The sequence below is a fragment of the Aphidius gifuensis genome, linkage group LG6 (assembly GCF_014905175.1).
Source record: "Aphidius gifuensis isolate YNYX2018 linkage group LG6, ASM1490517v1, whole genome shotgun sequence".
Classification (NCBI taxonomy): domain Eukaryota; kingdom Metazoa; phylum Arthropoda; class Insecta; order Hymenoptera; family Braconidae; genus Aphidius; species Aphidius gifuensis.
The window spans coordinates 18266989-18272959 of record NC_057793.1 but is presented as its reverse complement, the minus strand read 5'-3'; the positions used below and the strand labels follow the sequence as shown (position 1 = coordinate 18272959).

The 5971-nt window shown below is 22.4% G+C and overlaps 1 long non-coding RNA gene across 1 annotated transcript; it reads left to right on the top strand.

The window, feature by feature from the left end:
* Positions 1-348: 348 nt before the first annotated feature.
* Positions 349-1367, top strand: LOC122859619. The gene is made up of 2 exons (XR_006374377.1): positions 349-1053; positions 1150-1367. It is a non-coding gene; the product is annotated as an uncharacterized LOC122859619 (long non-coding RNA).
* Positions 1368-5971: the final 4604 nt, after the last annotated feature.

Sequence of the window (5971 nt, the reverse complement as noted above, 5' to 3'; positions counted from 1 at the left end):
TTGTAAGGGCGCGTAGTAAAATAAAAATGCATGGGTGACGTCACGGGGCAACGGTGAAAATATATAGAGCATAGGCCAAGCGTAGTATAGAATGAGAATAAGAAAAATCGTGCAGGTAGATTCTTAAGTTTTTTTAGCATAGAGTTTTCGGTTGTTTTTTTAGTATAGTTTTTTCGGGTTAGTATTTTTAGTATAGAATTTTCAGTAGATTTTTTTTCGTATAGTTTTTTTTGCTTTAGTTTTGAAATACAGGTTTTATAGTAGTAAAAAAGAATAGAGTTTTAAGAAAACATAAATAAAAGTAGTTTTTTTAATATAGTTTGTCTGTTTAGTTTTTTCGCTTTAGTTTTGAAATACAGTTGTTTAGTTTTATAGTAGGAAAAAAGAATAGAGTTTTAAGAAAACATAAATAAAAGTAGTTTTTTTAATATAGTTTTTCCGTTTAGTTTTTTTAGTATAGTTTTCCGGTTTTAGTTTTGAAATACAGGTGTTTAGTTTTATAGTAGGGAAAAAAGAATAGAGTTTCAAGAAAACATAGATAAAAGAAGTTTTTTTAAATATAGTTTTCAGTTTAGTTTTTAGTATAGTTTTTGGAAAATATAAGAATAAAGGAGTTTTTTTTTCGAGTTTAGTTTTTAGTTTCGTGTTCAAATCGTATAAAGGTTCGGCTGTAGAATAGAAAAAATTATCCCGCTGTTAATTTAGTTTACGAACGACATAAATTTTTCTGAAGTTTAAAATGTTGCTTTTGTTATTTTATTTTTACGACTTGCATGTTTTTCAGATTTCCCTTGAAAAAAGGTAAGTTTTTATTTGAAGATGTTGTATAGGATTTTTTATGAACTGATTTTCTAAAAATTTTTTTGAAGTTTAAAATGTTTCTTTTGTTATTTTATTTTTACGAGTCGCATGTTTTTCAGATTTCCGTGCCGAGGGTTAATTTTTTTTCGATAGACTTTTTCTAAATGTTCCTGCTGTTTATTATCTAATTTTACGAGCGACTTGCGAAGGGTATTTTCAGATTTTTGTACGTGGAAAAGAGTCATAAAAGCAGTGAGTTATTTTTTTGTATTTAAGTAAGTTTTACCGTCAAATTTCTAAAAATTTTAAGATACACCTGTTTTTTTTTTTTTTTGCTTAACATCTTAGCAAAAATGGACCTATTAGAAAAGATAAGTATTCATGGAGGTGGGAAAATGGGCCTGACTAAAATTATTTCGACTATCATCCCTGAAAATTTTCACGACAAGTGTCAGTTGTGTTTTCCGGGTGTACTCATTCACATCTTCACTAATAAAACAAAAAATGAAACGTGTACTTGAAACTAACGAAGTTGACTTTAGTTGTAAAAAAAAGAAAGTAGAAGATACCCGTGATAAAAAATGGGTACACGAAATTTATAAATACCCTGAACTGTTAAGCGAGCTGAAAAATTTGGAGTGCACTGTAATTGCGCGCGGCGATTGGATCCCTGGGTTTTTTAAAAAATTTCCTAAAAAAGATAGAGAACTGGGTGATTTTATTCGAGATAAATTCTCGGCAATCCTGTCGATATAGAAGATATAAAAAAATATCCGGAATTAGAAATACAGTATGAAAATATCAAACAAAGAGTTTATGTGAAACAAGTAAAAAAAGTTCTACACAGTGTGAAGATGTGCTGAAGGATTTTGAAAAACCTGACAATGATGATATCATGTTTTTAGGTAAATAAATTTTCAATAATACTTTTTTCTTAACTAATAAATAAAATAAATTTTTAATACTTTTTTAACAAGTAAATAAAATAAATTTTCTCTTGTTTTCTAAAGACATTGAAATACCGACTGACGAAGTTGTGGTAAATAATGAAATTCCAGTTGATGGCCCAGTGGCCGAAAATGAAATTCCAGTTGACGATGTTATGATAAACAATGAAATTCCCGTTAATGAGTCTGTACGGGAAAATGTAAACAATGAAATACCAGTAGATGTGTCTGGTGAAAAAAATGACAGGGCTTACGTAGACCTAGAATATGAAACAGCAGCGGCTATGTTTGCCAATGCACAGTTGGAAGTAAAAGAAAATTAATATTTCTGTTTGGAGAATTAATTATTTATGCAATAATAATAAATAATATTTCAATTTTGTTCAAATAATTGAAAGTTTAAAAATTCCCCTTATTGATAATTATTGCTGATATAGTAATAATTAATTAATATTTTGATTTTGCATAAACAATTGGAAATTAATATTTCTGTTTGGAGAATTAATTATTTATGCAATAATAATAAATAACGCTTCGATTTTGTTTAAATAATTGAGAATTTAAAAATTCCCCCTATTGATAATTATTGCTAATATAGTAATAACTAATAATATTTCGATTTTATATAAACAAATGAAAATTAATATTCCTATTTAAATAATTTATTATTTATACAATAATAATACAACAAGATTTCGATTTTATTTAAATAATTGAAAATTTAAAATTCCCCTTAATGATAATTATTACTAATATAGTAATAATTAATAATATTTTGATTCTACACAAACAATTGGAAATTAATATCCCTATTTGAATAATTTATTATTTATACAATAATAATACAAGATTTCGATTTTATTTAAATAATTAAAAATATAAAATTCCCCTTTTTGATAATTATTACTAATATAGTAATAATTAATAATATTTTGATTTTACATAAACAATTGGAAATTAATATTCCTATTTAAATAATTTATTATTTATACAATAATAATACAACAAGATTTCGATTTTATTTAAATAATTGAAAATTTAGAATTCCCCTTTTTGATAATTATTACTAATATAGTAATAATTAATAATATTTTGATTTTACATAAACAATTAGAAATTAATATTCCTATTTAAATAATTTATTATTTATACAATAATAATACAAGATTTCGATTTTATTTAAATAATTGAAAATTTAGAATTCCCCTTTTTGATAATTATTACTAATATAACAATAATCAATTAATATTTTAATTTCGCATAAACAATTGGAAACTAATATTCCTATTTTTAATAATTTATTATTTATTAAAAACAACATTTCGATTTTATTTAATTAATTGAAAAATTGAAATCCCCTTTTTCAATTATTACTTGTTAGTAATAATTGATAATATTTTAGTTTTTGCATAAATACCTGGAAGTTAATAACCCTATTTAAATAATTTTATTAGTTATTAACAATAACGAAACAACATCTCGATTTTATTTTAATAATCGAGATATTAAAATTCCCTTTTTAATATTTCGACTTTTATACGATTTTAACAAATAAACAATCGATTTTATTTTAATAATCGATATATTAAATTTCCCTTTTTAATACTTTGACTTTTATACAATTTTAACAATAAATAATCGACTTTATTTTCAATAATCGATATATTAAATTTCCCTATTCAATATTTCGACATTTATAAACTTTTAATAAATAAATAATCGATTTTATGAAAATAATCGATATATTTAATTTACCTTTTCAATATTTTAACTTTTATACAATTCAAATAAATAAACAATCGAGTTTATTGAAATAATCGATATATTAAAATTCCCTTTCTCAATATTTTAACATTTATACAATTTCAATAAATAAACAATCGATTTTGTTGAAATAATCGATATATTAAAATTCCCTTTTTCAATATTTTAACATTTATACAATTTTAATAAATAAACAATCGAGTTTATTTGAATAATCGATATATTAAAATTCCCTTTTTAATATTTTAACATTTATACATGTTTAATAAATAAATAATCGATTTCATTGAAATAATCGATATATTAAATTTTCTTTTATATTTTTAACGTATACACATTAGACCGTTTCAAAAAAAAAAAAAATTCTTTTTTTTTCTCTCCCACCCCCTAAAATCTTAGTATTTAACAAGACAAACCATCTACTATTTTCAATTTTTTTTTGTTCTATCGACTTTGAATAATATTTTCCATTTAAAATACATGTAAGCAGAATGTTCATTTTATACTTTGTTTTATAACTTTATCAATTTTGTAGAGACTTGGTAATACGACCATTCGAAAGCTTAAAAAAAGTTTGTAATAATATTAAAAACTTTTAAACGTTTATTTCTAAAAAATAATTTATTTATTCGAAGATTTTGGGCATTCATATAAAATTAAAAATTCGGCATATAAAATATAGTGTCTAAAGCTTTTGATTGCTTTTGAATCATCTTGAATTGAAATTTTGATTATTATAAAAGTTATGATTTTTGAAACACTGAAAAAAAAACAATGTTATTTGTGCAATTTTTTTATAAACGAATGAATGCTGTTTTCGGTTAGATGTTTCAAAAAATCATAACTTTCGAAATAATCAATATATTTCAATTCAAGATGATTATTTAAAAAGCTTAATCAAAAAGCTTTAGACACTATATTTTATATGCCGAATTTTTAATTTTATATGAATGCCCAGAGGTCTTCGAATAAATAAATTATCGTTTTTTTAGAAATAAACGTTTATAAAGTTCTCTAGCCACGAAACAGTTGATCAAAAATTTTTTTTTTAAGCTTTCGAATGGTCGTATTACCAAGTCTCTAGCTCAAAAATTGATAAAGTTATAAACAAAAGTTTAAAATGAACATTCTGCTTACATGTATTTTAAATGGAAAATATTCAAAGTCGATGAGCGACATTGAAAAAAAAAAAAAATTGAAAATTGTAGATGGTTTGTCTTGTTAAATACTAAGATTTTAGGGGGTGGGAGAGAAAAAAAAAGAATTTTTTTTTTTTTTGAAACGGTCTAATACACATGTTTAATGAATAAAAGATCAACTTTATTTAAATGATCGATATATCATTAATCCATTCATAAAAATTATTAAATTACACATCGTGAGTTAATATGATTTCGATTTTATTGTAATAATCGATAATGTGATAATTTTTTTTACTATTATTTTATAATTGATAAAATATCGATGCATTTTGAATAATCGATAGTTAATATTTAAGTTTTAAATTTGACTAGTTTACACAACAATAACTTATAAAAATTTAATTTTTTTTGAAACAGTCGATAGATAAATAGCACCCTTTTTAAATTTTATTAGAAATATCGATTCTAGGTAATTAATCGATAAATTATATCCCTTATTAAATATTCATTTATTTACAAATTTTAATCAATAAAAATTCGATTTTGTTTAAATAATAGTTAGGCAAATATCATCCCCTCTAAATATATACCATCTACAGTATAATAATTAGCAATAATATCGACTTTATTTAAATAATTTAAATAAATAAAATATTTTGTTTTGGTTGTTACAAAAAAAAAAAGAAAGAAAAATATAATAATAACTTTTACTCGTACCTGGATTTGAACGCCAGCATGAGTGTAGATATTTTAACTTTCTAAATCATGAAGCGATAATAATTTTGAGGTTGACTCGAATATTTAAATTTTTTTAAAAACCATTGTTAAAAATATTTTGAATGAGTTTCAAATATTTAATTTTTTTGGATTATTGATAATATTGCGAAATAGTTTCGGATATTTTTAATTTTTTTTAAAATCATTTGTCAAAAATATTTTGAATGAGTTTCAGATATTTTAATTTTTTTTGATTATTGAAAATATTTTGAATGAGTTTCGAATATTTAATATTTCTTTTTGTTGTTATTGGCAATAGTGCGAATTAGTTTCGGATATTTTAATTTTTTTTTGGTTATTGATAATATTTTGAATGAGTTTCAATTATTTTTTCTTCGGTTGTCGATAATATTTTGAGTGAGTTTCGAATATTTAATATTTTTTTTTTATTGATAATAGTGCGAATTAGTTTCGGATATTTTAACTTTTTTTAAAATCATTTGTCGAAAATATTTTGAATAAGTTTCGAATATTCAATTTTTTTTTTTGGTTATTGATAATATTTTGAATGAGTTTCAAATATTTAATAATTTTTTTGGT